Source organism: Triturus cristatus, chromosome 4_2 (assembly GCF_964204655.1).
Source record: "Triturus cristatus chromosome 4_2, aTriCri1.1, whole genome shotgun sequence".
Taxonomy (NCBI): Eukaryota; Metazoa; Chordata; class Amphibia; order Caudata; family Salamandridae; genus Triturus; species Triturus cristatus.
In genome coordinates, this window is record NC_140586.1 from 479,567,712 (window position 1) to 479,583,511 (window position 15,800).

Consider the following 15,800-nt stretch of genomic DNA (forward strand, 5'->3'; position numbering starts at 1 on the left):
TTTAAATGTGTTAAAACGGATTTTTTGAAAAAAAGGAGTATTAATTTTAATACTCGAGTATTAATTTTAATACTCGAGTATTAATTTTAATACTTGCACATTTATTTTTTAATGCATTTCAGTAGATTTACGTTCAGTTTTGCTCCACATTTTAATACACTTCCCCACCCTAAAACCCCTAATTTCCCTGCATCCCGTGCCAGATTTTATTATACTTTTTAAAAAAAAATATATTTTTTTTGGCGTTGTAATGGTATGCGTTGTAATTGTATTCGTTGTAAAAGCACTTTTAAGTATTTTACACAGTTTTGCGTTGTAACAGTATTCGTGGTAAAATAATGCGTTGTAATAGTGTTTGTGTTGTAAAAAATGCGTTGTAAAGGTATGCGTTGTAATAGCATGCGTTGTAACGTCATACATCCGGTGAAAACATCAGATACTGGATTAATAATGACGTTGCACACAAAACCAACTGATAAAAACAATGCTTTGCATTTCAGAAGTTACCACCCCAGGAATCTGAAAAATAATTTGCCTTTTGGCCAGTACTTACGTATACAGCACAATTGTACCAGATGTGAGGATTTTGAATTACCTACTGAAGCACTGAGAAAAAAACTCAAGGAAAGAGGCTACCTAAAAAAACCCTTCCGGAAACAATCGACGAAGCGTGCTTGGTTCACGCCTAGAGAGCACCTTTTGACAAAAAAGAGTAAACCACCAACTGACTGTATTGTCTACGTCACTACTATTGGTCCTCACACTCAACCCCAAAAGAAAATTGTCCGAAACAACTGGCATTTGATAGAAGGATCAATACCAAATGTGGGATCTCCATTATTTGCATTGAAGAAGAATCGAAACATTGGTCAGCAAGTCATACTGCCTCTTCAAACAAGCATTGGCATAGCCAATAGGTCTCGCCTTTGGGACCTTATAAGTATTTAGTTATGCAGCATAATATCCTTGGTGCAACAACATCAACTGTTGCATGGCTAAACACTTATACGGTCCCAAAGGTGAGACTTATTGGCTATGCCAATGCTTGTTTTTCAAGGGAAGATAAACCCCCACTGTACACTCATCACACATATGGCTATTCATTCTATTCTCAAAGGGAACATAAACTTCTGTAACCCAAGTAGAGTCTGGATCATATGGGGACAACCGGGACAATTCAAGTTAGACAGCATAGAGTATGTGCACAAAATTCCACGACCGATTCCCGTCCAAGAGAGTTTGTGTGGAAAGTATCCCAATAAATATTGAAATGAGAGACAGAAAGACAGAAATTGGGAGTGAGAGAATTAGTGAGCGGGAGAGAAAGACAGGGAGTGATAGAGAATGAATGACAAAGAAACTGAAACGAAAATATAGGGATGGAATTTCGGAATTAGGAGAGAATATGAGGGGAGGAGGGAGAGAAAGGAAAACGGCGGGGTAAATAGATAAAGCTGGAAGGGAGGAACAGCGAGATGAAATAATGTAAGAGACAGAGGTGGGTACGTATTGAAGAGATAATGCTGTGAGAGATAAACAGACCAAGATAATGCAAGAAAGTGAACCAAACCGATAGTGGAGAAGACAGAAAAAATGGGGAGTTGGATAGAGATGAAGGGATGGTGAGGTGGGAGAGGTTGAAGGGGAGAGATCAAACGAGGGAAGTAAGAGAGATGTACGTCAGAGGAATGTAAAGCTTGGAGAGAGGTGTCAGCTAGAGAGGAATAAGGAGATATGGAAGTAGTAGGAGAAGGAGAGATCAGTGGGGAGGGATATAGAAATAGGAAACCTGGAGGTGGGTGGAAGAAAAAGAGTGAAAGAAAGAGAAGGGAGGGAGAAACAGGTAAAGAGTGGAGGAGGAGGGAGTAGAAGATGGAGTGGGGACTAAGGAGGACTAAATACATGGAGAAGGACTGAGAGATGAGAGAGTGCAAGATAATGAATAATATAGGGACGGGAGAGAGATAGTGGAGGCGAAAGAATGAAAGAAGGAGTATTCTCAGGTGGAGTTAGGGTCGAAAGAAAGACCAAAAGAAGGAGAGTGTAAAATACAGAGGGAGGTGTGGGCTGAGTGAGAGAGAGGAATGCTTATAGAGATGTGCAGACAGTTGGCAGAGGGAAAGGGAGAAGAGGAGACCATCGGGGAGAGGCCAATGGAACTAGAGAGAGGGAATGTTGAGCAAAGGACTAAGTGAAAGGTCTAAAGAAAATAGAGAGAGTAATAAAAGAAGAGGAAGAGAAAAGGTTAAACAGGGAGAGACTAAAGGAGAGTGGAAGACTAAGAGGGAAGGGCACAGAAACTAATTAGAGTGGATAGGACTGGGTAGGGAGAGAAGAGGGGGTAAAGAAAGCGTCAGTGAGATGGAGTGAAACAGAGAGAGATGGAGAAAGAGTAAGGGAGAATGTGTCAGCAAAAAGAAGGGAAAGGCGTAAAAAGGGTGAGAGAGAAGGTGGAGCAATGAGAAACCAAAGGGAGAGGGAATGGGGAGAAAGACATTTAGAGTGACACAAAAGAGAAGGCAATAAAACAGAGACAACGTGTATAAGTAAAAAGGGAGAGGTTTCATCATAATTTAACTAAGAAAAAAAATAAACTGATAGCAGCATGCGACTCCAAGTGCAGAAGCGTTCCTTGTACAGAGATTTAACATGAACAATTGTTTTACTCAGCTGCTGAAGTGCAATTAGTGAGCACATGCACAGGGCGAGCAGAGAGACAAGGCAGCAGTCAGTATGAACTAGAAACAAAGTGCTCAGTAAATGATTAGGAGGGAAGGAGCGAGGGGTTAGCAGGATAAGGAGGGACGCCGGGAAGGGTGGGATGAGAGAGCATGAGTCTGTGTGTGAGGAGAGGAGTAAAAAATAGTGATATGATATAAGAGGAGTACTTATTTCTTTCTGAGAGGGAGCGAGCCTGCTTTGCAGAAACTTCTCTGCAAACTTTTCATCAAAACCCGCCTTTAGCCGGAGTGGAAGGAAAAACAGAAACATGTGCTTGTTTGTGGGGCGAAGAGGTACACCAAAAAGCGATGCACTTTTAAGCCAGAGGCTCACCACAGTCTGCTACCATGGTGGAGGCTGTCAAGAAGCACAACCTGAGCATGCTGCACATGCGGAGCCGACCCAACATCACCCAGTCAGTGCACAAGGCGGCCCTGCTAAACGCCATCAAGAAGCTGCACGTGGGCAAGGTGAGCCAGGACGGCTATGTGGAGATAGAGGACAACGTCGGGCGCAGGACGGAGAGGAGTGAGCTGCTGGAGCAGACCTCGGAGATCATCACCTTCACAGAGGCAGGTAGGTGGCCGCTGCGCGCGCGAAACCGCAGCCCCCTGGTCCCGGGCCGGGCGCATGCACTGTGCCCCCATTCAGGAGCAGGCACTTAACCCTTTCTGTGCTCATGATGAGTCGTCATGGCACACAGTAGCCGTGTGCACATGACGAGTCCAGCTCGTCATGACACCCACCCGTGGGGGAAGCGCTGGCACTCCCCCCGTGAGCGGTTGATCTGGGTGTTTTAACCAGGGAAGGCAGGGGAAGACCTTCCCCTGCCTCCCCCCCTCCGCATCATCAATGACGTCATTGGAGGTTTCCCTTTATTCACCAACGCGCAGGAAGCCATTTGCTTCCAGCGCGTCGGGGAACAAACAGGTACGTTTTGGGGCTGGGGAGGGGGGGATTTTTCCAAAAGAGACATCGAGGGAAAGGAAAGGGTTTTCCTTTCCCTCGATGCCTCTTTTGTGCATTCCTGCTGCACGATCGTGCGACCGTGCAGCAGGTATGCCCACTAGCGCCAGGGATATTTGTTTTTTGTACTCAAGTGTGTTCTGTTGTTTGGGGGATCGGCCCCTTAGGCATACATTTTGGCTTTGTCTGCCCCTCTGGGGGGGGGGGGCAGATTTTAATTTTGTCAACAAAAATCGGCCCACTGGGCAACTATAATAAATGTAGTAGGGAGTGGCCCCTTGTGCAAGGGTCGTTCCCCTTTGGGGGCCGTTTTTTTTAGAGGCTATGTATGTTTGTTTTGTTTGGGGGAGCAGCCCCTTAGGCAAGGGTCGCTCCCCTTTTGGAGGCATACATTTTGGCTTTGTCTGCCCCCCCAGGGGCAGATTTTCATTTTTCTAAATTAAATTTGGCCCACTGGGCCACTATAATAAATGTAGGGGGGAGTGGCCCCTTGGGCAAGGGTCACTCCCCTTATGAGGACACTAATTTTGGCTGTGTCTTCCCCCCAGGGGGCCAGATCGCCATGTTTTAAAAAAAAATTGGGCCCACTAGACCACCAGGGATTTGTTTGTGGGGAGAGGCCCCTTGGGCAAGGGTTGCTCCCATTTGGGGAGCATTCATTTGGCTGTTTCTGCCACCCTGAGGGGCAGATCGGCTGATTTGTTTTTTTGTAGGGCCACTAGGCCTCCCGTTTTTTTTTTAATGTTGGGGAGCGGCCCCTTGGACAAGGGTCGTTCCCCTTTATGGGAGGATGATTGTGGCCATTTCTGCCCTCTTTGGGTGGCAGAATTGCAGTATGTTTTTAGGCCCATCTGCCCTCAAGGGGGGCAGAAGCCACTAAACGCCAGTTTTTTAAAAAGTTTTGTGTTTGGGAGGGGCCTCAAGGGCAAGGGTTGCTCCCCTTTTACGGGGGTGAATATTTTATTTATACTCTTAGGCCCACCTACCCCTTAGTTTGGCTGGTGGATTGTGTGTGGACTGGTGCATTATTTGCATATGTGATTGTAATGTTTATTTCTCCTTTTTATCCTAGTGTAAAGCTTTTGATTTCTGTTTACGATTTCGACATTGGTGTTCTGCAGTTTTGCGTAGTTGCATTTTTTTTGGTAAGAAAAACATTTTTGTTGTATTTACTACAAATGAGTATTTTTGTCATGTATGAATGAATTTATTTGAAAGTGGTGTCATAATGGCAGCTTATTTAGTTAGTGTTTGTGCATGGAATTCTTTGCGATGTGTTTTGCATTGTCTTATGTGTAATTTTCTTTTCTCTTTCTTTTTTAGTGGGATATTGTTGATCCATACTGTGTCTGTGCAGAGTAGGTGGTGGTGAATTTAGCTGCTTTTGGCAAGTGACTGGTATCGTTTTGGAGTATATAGGTATTTCTGATAAAGGTGCATTTTGTTTATTACTTATTTTACAAAGTGTTTGTTGTTGTTGACTTGTTTGACAAGTTACTTTTATTAGTAAGCAGTATGGCTAGCCGTAGAATGACTGCTCAGCAGGTGGTTGGTATGCATCTTAAATCTTCCTCTGAGCAGGATTATGAGACTGACAGTGCGTCTGAGGGAGAGGAGGGAAGGGGAAGATTCAGGCACTGAGTTTTCTCTCCACATGGAATCATCAGATGAAGGTACTCTCAGTGCAGATGAAGCTACTCTCAGTGCGGATGAAGTGCCTGTTTTAGAGCAGGATACTGCTGTGCCGATGGTGCAAGAGACATCTGGATTGCAGCCTGAGGCTGCTAGGCTTCCTACTGGAAGTGCTGGACTCTGGGTTGATCCAAACATGGTGCAGCCGGTGTTGCCTGCCTTTAGTGGTGATGCAGGGTGTAGAGTGGATTGTGAATTTTTTTTGCCTATCCAGTTTTTTCAGTTGTTTATGGATGATGTATTTTTGGGTGAGATTGTTGAGCAGACTAATTTGTATGCTGAACAGTTTTTGAGGGACAACAGTGACAAACTTAGGCCCCACTCTAGAGCTACCCGGTGGACTCCCACAAATCTGGAAGAGATGAAGAAGTTTTTGGGTTTGACTTTATTGATGGGTTTGATAAGGAAGGCGTCCATGGCTTCCTACCACCCAGCGTTCCCCCAGGTCTCCCGATAAAAATGGTGCCTCACTTGTGTGGGAGGCCCATGTACCCGCGACAGGCAAGGGCCCAAAACATAGTGAGGCGACATCAAAATTGCCTATCTCAAAACCACCTGGGTGTTAGGAAATTTGTGTGAGCCCGGTGATGCCACACTTTCCCACACAAAAATGTGTGAAAAAAGTGATTTTTTTCAGCTAAAATTTTGGTTTGCAGGGGATTCTGGGTAAGGAAATGTTGGGGGATCCACGCAAGCCATATCTCCCTGGAAGCCCCCGGGTGTCTAGTTTTCAGAAATGTGTGGGTTTGGTAGGTTTCCCTAGATGGCCGCCGAGCACGGGGCCAAAAACCCAGGTGACCCCCCTGCAAAATCAGGAGGTTATGAGATAGGCAATTTTGATGACGCCTCACTACGTTTTGGGCCCTTGCCGGTCACGGGTGCTTGGGCCTCCCACACAAGTGAGGCACCATTTTTATCGGGATACCTGGGGGAACGCTGGGTGGTAGGAAATTTGTGTGAGCCCAGTGATGCCACACTTTCTCACACAAAAATGTGTGAAAATAGTGATTTCTTCAGCTAAAATTGAGGTTTGCAGGGAATTCTGGGTAAGGAAACGTTGGGGGATCCACGCAAGGCATACCTTCCTGGAAGCCCCAGGGTGTCTAGTTTTCAGGAAGGTGTGGGTTTGGTAGGTTTCCACAGGTGCCAGCAGAGCTAGGGTTCAAAAACTACAGCTAGGCACTTTGCCAAAAAAGGGTAATTTTTCACTGCGAAATTGAGGTGTTACCACGTTGCGTTTAGCGCCGTTTCCTGTCACGGTCACTAGGCCGACCCCCACAAGTGAGGTACCATTTTTCTTGGAAGACTTTGGGGAACACGGGGTGGGTGGAAAATTGTGGATCCACGCAGATTTCAAAACATTCCACCACAGAAATGTGTGGAAAATGTGTTTTTTTTACAATATTTTAGGTTTGCGAGGGATTCTGTGTAACAGAATCTGGTGGGAGGCAGTCAAGTCACCCCATCCTATATTCCCCTGGGTGTCTACTTTTCAAAAATGTATAGGTTTTCTAGGTTTCCCTAGGTGCCGGCAGAGCTAGGGTTAGAAAACTACAGCTAGGCACTTTGCCAAAAAAGGGTCATTTTTCACAGCGAAATTGAGGTGTGACCATGTTGCGTTTTGCACCGTTTCCTGTCGCGAGCACTAGGCCGACCCACACAAGTGAGGTACCAATTTTCTCGGAAGACTTTGGGGAACGCGGCATGGGTGGAAATTTGTGGATCCACGCAGATTCCAGAACTTTTCACCACAGAAATGTGGGGAAAATGTGTTTTTTTCGACAATTTTTTAGGTTTGCAAGGGATTCTGGGTAACAGAAACTGGTGGGAGGCAGTCAAGTCATCACATCCTGGATTCCCCCTGTGTGTCTAGGTTTAAAAAATGTATAGGTTTGCTAGGTTTCCCTAGGTGCCGGCAGAGCTAGGGTTAAAAAACTACAGCTAGGCACTTTGCCAAAAAAGGGTCATTTTTCACTGCGAAATTGAGGTGTGACCATGTTGCGTTCACAAAAATGTGTGAAAATAGTGATTTCTTCAGCTAAAATTGAGGTTTGCAGGGAATTCTGGGTAAGGAAACGTTGGGGGATCCACGCAAGGCATACCTTCCTGGAAGCCCCAGGGTGTCTAGTTTTCAGGAAGGTGTGGGTTTGGTAGGTTTCCACAGGTGCCAGCAGAGCTAGGGTTCAAAAACTACAGCTAGGCACTTTGCCAAAAAAGGGTAATTTTTCACTGCGAAATTGAGGTGTTACCACGTTGCGTTTAGCACCGTTTCCTGTCACGGTCACTAGGCCGACCCCCACAAGTGAGGTACCATTTTTCTTGGAAGACTTTGGGGAACACGGGGTGGGTGGAAAATTGTGGATCCACGCAGATTTCAAAACATTCCACCACAGAAATGTGTGGAAAATGTGTTTTTTTTACAATATTTTAGGTTTGCGAGGGATTCTGTGTAACAGAATCTGGTGGGAGGCAGTCAAGTCACCCCATCCTATATTCCCCTGGGTGTCTACTTTTCAAAAATGTATAGGTTTTCTAGGTTTCCCTAGGTGCCGGCAGAGCTAGGGTTAGAAAACTACAGCTAGGCACTTTGCCAAAAAAGGGTCATTTTTCACAGCGAAATTGAGGTGTGACCATGTTGCGTTTTGCACCGTTTCCTGTCGCGAGCACTAGGCCGACCCACACAAGTGAGGTACCAATTTTCTCGGAAGACTTTGGGGAACGCGGCATGGGTGGAAATTTGTGGATCCACGCAGATTCCAGAACTTTTCACCACAGAAATGTGGGGAAAATGTGTTTTTTTTGACAATTTTTTAGGTTTGCAAGGGATTCTGGGTAACAGAAACTGGTGGGAGGCAGTCAAGTCATCACATCCTGGATTCCCCCTAGGTGTCTAGGTTTAAAAAATGTATAGGTTTGCTAGGTTTCCCTAGGTGCCGGCAGAGCTAGGGTTCAAAAACTACAGCTAGGCACTTTGCCAAAAAAGGGTCATTTTTCACTGCGAAATTGAGGTGTGACCATGTTGCGTTTTGTGCTGTTTCCTGTCGCGGGCACTAGGCCGACCCACACAAGTGAGGTACCATTTTTCTCGGAAGACTTTGGGGAACGCGGGGTGGTTGGAAATTTGTGGATCCACGCAGATTCTAGAACTTTCCACCACAGAAATGTGGGGAAAAGATGTTTTTTTTGACAATTGTTTAGGTTTGCAAGGGATTCTGGGTAACAGAACCTGGTGGGAGGCAGTCAAGTTACCCCATCCTGGATTCCCCTGGGTGTCTTGTTTTAAAAAATGTATAGGATTGTCAGGTTTCCCTAGGTGCCGGCAGAGCTAGGGTTCAAAAACTACAGCTAAGCACTTTGCCAAAAAAGGGTCATTTTTTAATGCGAAATTGAAGTGTGACCACGTTGCGTTTTGCGCCGTTTCCTGTCGCGGACACTAGGCCGACCCACACAAGTGAGGTACCAATTTTCTCAGAAGACTTTGGGGAACTGGGGGTGGGTGGAAAATTGTGGATCCATGCAGATTCCAGAACTTTCCACCACAGAAATGAGGGGAAAATGGGTTTTTTTGGACACATTTTTAAGTTTGCGAGGGGCTCTGGGTAACAGAATCTGGTGGGAGGCAGTCAAGCCACCCCATCCTGGATTCCCCTGGGTGTCTACTTTTCAAAAATGTATAGGTTTGCTAGATTTCCCTAGGTGCCGGCAGAGCTAGGGTTAAGAAACTACAGCTAGGCACTTTGCCAAAAAAGGGTCATTTTTCACTGCAAAATTGAGGTGTGACCACAGTGCGTTTAGCGCCATTTCCTGTCGCGGGCACTAGGCCGACCCACATAAGTGAGGTACCATTTTTCCTGGAAGACTTTGGGGAACGTGGGGTGGGTGGAAATTTGTGGATCCACGCAGATTCCAGACCTTTCCACCACAGAAATGTAGGGAAAATGTGGTTTGTTTTACAATATTTTAGGTTTGCAAGGGATTCTGGGTAACAGAGCCTGGTGGGAGGCAGTCAAGTCACCCCATCCTGGATTTCCATGGGTGTCTAGTTTTCAAAAATGTATAGGTTTGCTAGGTTTCTCTAGGTGCCGACAGAACTAGGGTTCAAAACCTACAACTAGGCACTTTACCAAAAAGGGTCATTTTTCACTGCGAAATTAAGGTGTGACCACGTTGCGTTTTGCGCCGTTTCCTGTCGCGGGCACTAGGCCGACCCACACAAGTGAGGTACCATTTTTCTCAGAATACTTTGGGGAACGCAAGGTGGGTGGAAAATTGTGGATCCATGCAGATTCCAGAACATTCCACCACAGAAATGTGTGGAAAATGTGTTTTTTTTTACAATATTTTAGGTTTGCGAGGGATTCTGTGTAACAGAATCTGGTGGGAGGCAGTCAAGTCACCCCATCCTATATTCCCCTGGGTGTCTACTTTTCAAAAATGTATAGGTTTTCTAGGTTTCCCTAGGTGCCGGCAGAGCTAGGGTTCAAAAACTACAGCTAGGCACTTTGCCAAAAAAGGGTCATTATTCACAGCGAAATTGAGGTGTGACCATGTTGCGTTTTGCACCGTTTCCTGTCGCGAGCACTAGGCCGACCCACACAAGTGAGGTACCAATTTTCTCAGAAGACTTTGGGGAACGCGGCATGGGTGGAAATTTGTGGATCCACGCAGATTCCAGAACTTTCCACCACAGAAATGTGGGGGAAATGTGTTTTTTTTGACAATTTTTTAGGTTTGCAAGGGATTCTGGGTAAACAGAAACTGGTGGGAGGCAGTCAAGTCATCACATCCTGGATTCCCCCTGGGTGTCTAGGTTTAAAAAATGTATAGGTTTGCTAGGTTTCCCTAGGTGCCGGCAGAGCTAGGGTTCAAAAACTACAGCTAGGCACTTTGCCAAAAAAGGGTCATTTTTCACTGCGAAATTGAGGTGTGACCATGTTGCGTTTTGTGCTGTTTCCTGTCGCGGGCACTAGGCCGACCCACACAAGTGAGGTACCATTTTTCCTGGAAGACTTTGGGGAAGGTGGGGTGGGTGGAAATTTGTGGATCCACGCAGATTCCAGACCTTTCCACCACAGAAATGTAGGGAAAATGTGGTTTGTTTGACAATATTTTAGGTTTGCAAGGGATTCTGGGTAACAGACCCTGGTGGGAGGCAGTCAAGTCACCCCATCCTGGATTTCCCTGGGTGTCTAGTTTTCAAAAATGTATAGGTTTGCTAGGTTTGCCTAGGTGCCGACAGAACTAGGGTTCAAAAACTACAGCTAGGCACTGTGCCAAAAAAGGGTCATTTTTCACTGCGAAATTGAGGTGTGACCATGTTGCGTTTTGTGCTGTTTCCTGTCGCGGGCACTAGGCCGACCCACACAAGTGAGGTACCATTTTTCTCGGAAGACTTTGGGGAACGCGGGGTGGGTGGAAAATTGTGGATCCACGCAGATTCCAGAAATTTCCACCACAGAAATGAGGGGAAAATGTGTTTTTTTGGACACATTTTTAAGTTTGCGAGGGATTCTGGGTAACAGAATCTGGTGGGAGGCAGTCAAGCCACCCCATCCTGGATTCCCCTCGGTGTCTATTATTCAAAAATGTATAGGTTTGCTAGGTTTCCCTAGGTGCCGGAAGAGTTAGGGTTAAAAAACTACAGCTAGGCACTTTGCCAAAAAAGGGTACGTTTTTTAATGCGAAATTGAGGTGTGACCACGTTGCGTTTAGCGCCGTTTCCTGTCGCGGGCACTAGGCCGACCCACATAAGTGAGTTACCATTTTTCCTGGATGACTTTGGGGAACGCGGGGTGGGTGGAAATTTGTGGATCCACGCAGATTCCAGACCTTTCCACCACTGAAATGTGGGGAAAATGTGGTTTGTTTGATAATATTTTAGGTTTGCAAGGGAATCTGGGTAACAGAGCCTGGTGGGAGGCTGCTAAGTCACCCCATCCTGGATTCCCCTGGGTGTCTAGTTCTCAAAAATGTATAGGTTTGCTAGCTTTCCCTAGGTGCCGGCAGAGCTATGGTTAAAAAACGACAGCTAGGCACTTTGCCAAAAAAGGGTCATTTTTCACTGCGAAATTGAGGAGTGACCACGTTGCGTTTTGCGCCGTTTCCTGTCGTGGGCACTAGGCCGACCCACACAAGTGAGGTAAAGATTTTCTCGGAAGACTTTGTGGAACGCGGGGTGGGTGGAAATTTGTGGATCAACGCAGATTCCAGAACTTTTCACCACAGATATGTGGGGGAAATGTGTTTTTTTGGACAATTTTTTAGGTTTGGGAGGGATTCTGGGTAACAGAATCTGGTGGGAGGCAGCTAAGTCACCCCATCCTGGATTCCCCTGGGTGTCTAGATTTTTAAAAATGTATAGGTTTACAAGGTTTGCCTAGGTGCCGGCAGAGCTAGGGTTAAAAAACTACAGCTAGGCACTCTGCCAAAAAAGGGTCATTTTTCACTGCGAAATTGAAGTGTGACCATGTTGCGTTTTGCGCCGTTTCCTGTCACGGGCACTAGGCCGACCCACACAAGTGAAATACCAATTTTCTCAGAAGACTTTGGGGAACGCGGGGTGGGTGGAAAATTGGGGATCCACGCACATTCCAGAACTGTCCAACACAGAAATGAGGGGAAAATGTGGTTTTTGGCACATTTTTAAGTTTGCGAGGGATTCTGGGTAACAGAATCTGGTGGGAGGCAGTCAAGTCACCCCATCCTGGATTCCCCTGGGTGTCTACTTTTCAAAAATGTATAGGTTAGCTAGGTTTCCCTAGGTGCCGGCAGAGGTAGGATTAAAAAACTACAGCTAGGCACTTTGCCAAAAATGGGTCATTTTTCACTGCGAAATCATTGCGTTTAGCGCCGTTTCCTGTCACGGGCACTAGGCCGACCCACACAAGTGAGGTACCTTTTTTCTCTGAAGACTTTGGGGAACACGGGGTGGGTGGAAATTTGTGGATCCACGCAGATTCCAGAACTTTCCACCACAGAAATGTAGGCAAAATGTGTTTTGTTTGACAATATTTTAGGTTTGCAAGGGATTCTGGGTAACAGAACCTGGTGGGAGGCAGCTAAGTCACCCCATCCTGGATTCCCCTGGGTGTCTAGTTTTCAAAAATGTATAGATTTGCTAGGGTTCCCAAGGTGCCGGCAGAGCTATGGTTCAAAAAGGACAGCTAGGCACTTTGCCAAAAAAGGGTCATTTTTCACTGCGAAATTGAGGTGTGTCCACGTTGCGTTTTGTGCCGTTTCCTGTCGCGGGCACTAGGCCGACCCACACAAGTGAGATACCATTTTTCTCGGAAGACTTTGGGGAACGCGGGGTGGCTCGAAATTTGTGGATCCACGCAGGTTCGAGAACTTTCCACCACAGAAATGTGGGGAAAATGTGGGTTTTTTGACAATTTTTAAAGGTTTGCAAGGGATTCTGGGTAACAGAACCTGGTGGGAGACAGTCAAGTCACTCCATCCTGGATTCCCCTGGGTGTATAGTTTAAAAAAATGTATAGGTTTGCTAGGTTTCCCTAGGTGCCGGCAGAGCTAGGGTTCAAAAACTACAGCTAAGCACTTTGCCAAAAAAGGGTCATCTTTCACTGCGAGATTGAGGTGTGTCCACGTTGTGTTTTGCGCCATTTCCTGTCGCGGGCACTAGGCCGACCGACAAAGTAAGGGACCATTTTTCTCGGCAGACTTTGGGGAACGCGGGGTGGGTGGAAATTTGTGGATCCACGCAGATTCCAGAACTATCCACCACAGAAATGTGGGGAAAATTAGTTTTTTTAGACAATTTTTAAGGTTTGCAAGGGATTCTGGGTAACAGTACCTCGTGGGAGGCAGTCATGTCACCCCATCCTGGATTCCCCTGGGTGTCTAGTTTTCAAAAATGTATAGGATTGCTGTTTCCCTAGGTGCCGGTAGAGCTACGGTTAAAAAACTACAGCTAAGCACTTTGCCAAAAAAGTGTCATTTTTCACTGCGAAATTGAAGTGTGACCACGTTGCGTTTTGCGCCGTTTCCTGTCGTGGGCACTAGGCCGACCCACACAAGTGAGGTACCAATTTTCTCTGAAGATTTTGGGGAACGCAGGGTGGGTGGAAAATTATGGATCCACGCAGATTCCAGAACTTTCCACCACAGAAATGAGGGGAAAATGTGGTTTTTTGGACACATTTTCAAGTTTGCGAGGGATTCTGGGTAACAGAATTTGGTGGGAGGCAGTCAAGTCACCCCATCCTTGATGCCCCTGGGTGTCTAGTTTTCAAAAATGTATAGGTTGGCTAGGTTTCCCTAGGTGCCGGCAGAGCTAGGGTTAAAAAACGACAGCTAGGCACTTTGCCAAAAAAGGGTTATTTTTCACTGCGAAATTGAGGTGTGTCCACGTTGCGTTTTGTGCCGTTTCCTGTCGCGGGCACTAGGCCGACCCACACAAGTGAGATACCATTTTTCTCGGAAGACTTTGGGGAATGCGGGGTGGCTGGAAATTTGTGGATCCACGTAGATTCCAGAACTTTCCACCACAGAAATGTGGGGAAAATGTGTTTTTTTTGATAATTTTTAAAGGTTTGCAAGGGATTCTGGGTAACAGAACCTGGTGGGAGGCAGTTAAGTCACTCCATCCTGGATTCCCCTGGGTGTCTAGCTTTCAAAAATGTATAGGTTTGCTAGGTTTCCCTAGGTGCTGGCATAGCTAGGGTTCAAAAACTACATCTAAGCACTTTGCCAAAAAAGGGTCATTTTTCACTGCGAAATTGATGTGTGTCCATGTTGCGTTTTGCACCATTTCCTGTTGCAGGCACTAGGCCAACCCACAAAGTGAGGTACCATTTTTCTCGGCAGACTTTGGGGAATGCGGGGTGGGTGGAAATTTGTGGATCCACACAGATTCCAGAACTTTCCACCACAGAAATGTGGGGAAAATGTGTTTTTTTTGTCAATATATTAGGTTTGCAAGGGATTCTGGGTAACAGAACCTGGTGGGAGGCAGTCAAGTCACCCCATCGTGGATTCCCCTGGGTGTCTAGTTTTCAAAAATGTATAGGTTTGCTAGGTTTCCGTAGGTACCGGCATAGCTAGTGTTCAAAAAGTACAGCTAGACACTTCGCAAAAAAAGGGTAAATTTTCATTGGGAAAATGTGGTGTGTTCACGTTGGGTTTTGAGCCATTTCCTGTCGTGGGCACTATGCCAACCCACACAAGCGAGGTACCATTTTTATCGGGAGACGAAGGGTAAATCAGATTTGTAAAGCAATTGTTATTACCTATTGATTTTTGATGCATTTCTGCCTTCCAAATGAAAGACATTGTGTAAAAAAGAAGTCATTTTGAAAAATGACGGATAATTCTCATGCTAGTATGAGTATTCCCAATTTCGAAAATGTGCAAATATGTTCTGTTTCTAAACTCTATAATTTGTTACCATTTCAGAAATACATAGGTGTCTTTCCATGTATACATTTTCCCACAATAATTGCTGTATACCCGGAACATAATAAAAAAACCATTGCAAATTGTTGCTCAGTTTTTGACTCTGGGTTCGTCGGGTTATGGGTGAACCTACAAGTCCTACATATCCCCACAACCAGGAAGCTCCAGCGGATGTAACGGTATATTGCTTTCAATGAACTGTCATAATTAGAAGAAGTTACAGGTGAAAACGTTGACACAAAAGGCTGTTTTTTTCAACAAATTTTCAATTTTTCCTATATTTAACTGTTAGTTTCTATAAAGAAACCTTGATGGATCTACACAAATGACCCCTTGCTGAATTCAGAATTTTGTCTATTACTTTCACACCCATTTCTACCATTAACTGGAAGGAGGTTGAAAGCACATAAAATAGCAAAAATAGGCTATGTCCCAGAAAAATGCCAAAACTGTGTAAAAAATGTTGGTTTTCTGACAAATGTCTGTCAATCCCTAAAAGCTGGGAAAATGGTGATTTCAACCCCACAAACCCTTTTTTTATAACATTTGCAGGGAAAAATCCAGACTCTTTCATTTGCAGCCCGTTTTTCCAATTTTTCCCAAAAAGAACAAAATTTTGCTGTATTTTGGCTAATTTCTGGGACCCCTCCATGGGAGTCCACAAACCCTGGGTACCTTTAGAATCCCCATGATGTTGGAAGAAAAGGACGCAAATTTCGCGTGGATACCTTATGTGGTCAAAAAGTTACAGGGGCCTAAGTGAGCACTATGCCAAATAGCCAAAAAAAGGCTTAGCACAGGGGGGGGAAAGGCCTAGCAGCGAAGGGGTTAACAGAGGTGTTGCAAGGGCAGCACATTAAGCTCACCAAACTCTAGGTTGAGCTCAGGAAGATTGGTGCCAGCACATTGCCCCTTCTCATATCTTATTAGACACTTAATGCAGCTGCCACACATGATAACGTGTGGAGTTCGGGTAGAAGGTAGCGCCAACTGAACCGCCGTGGAAGCTC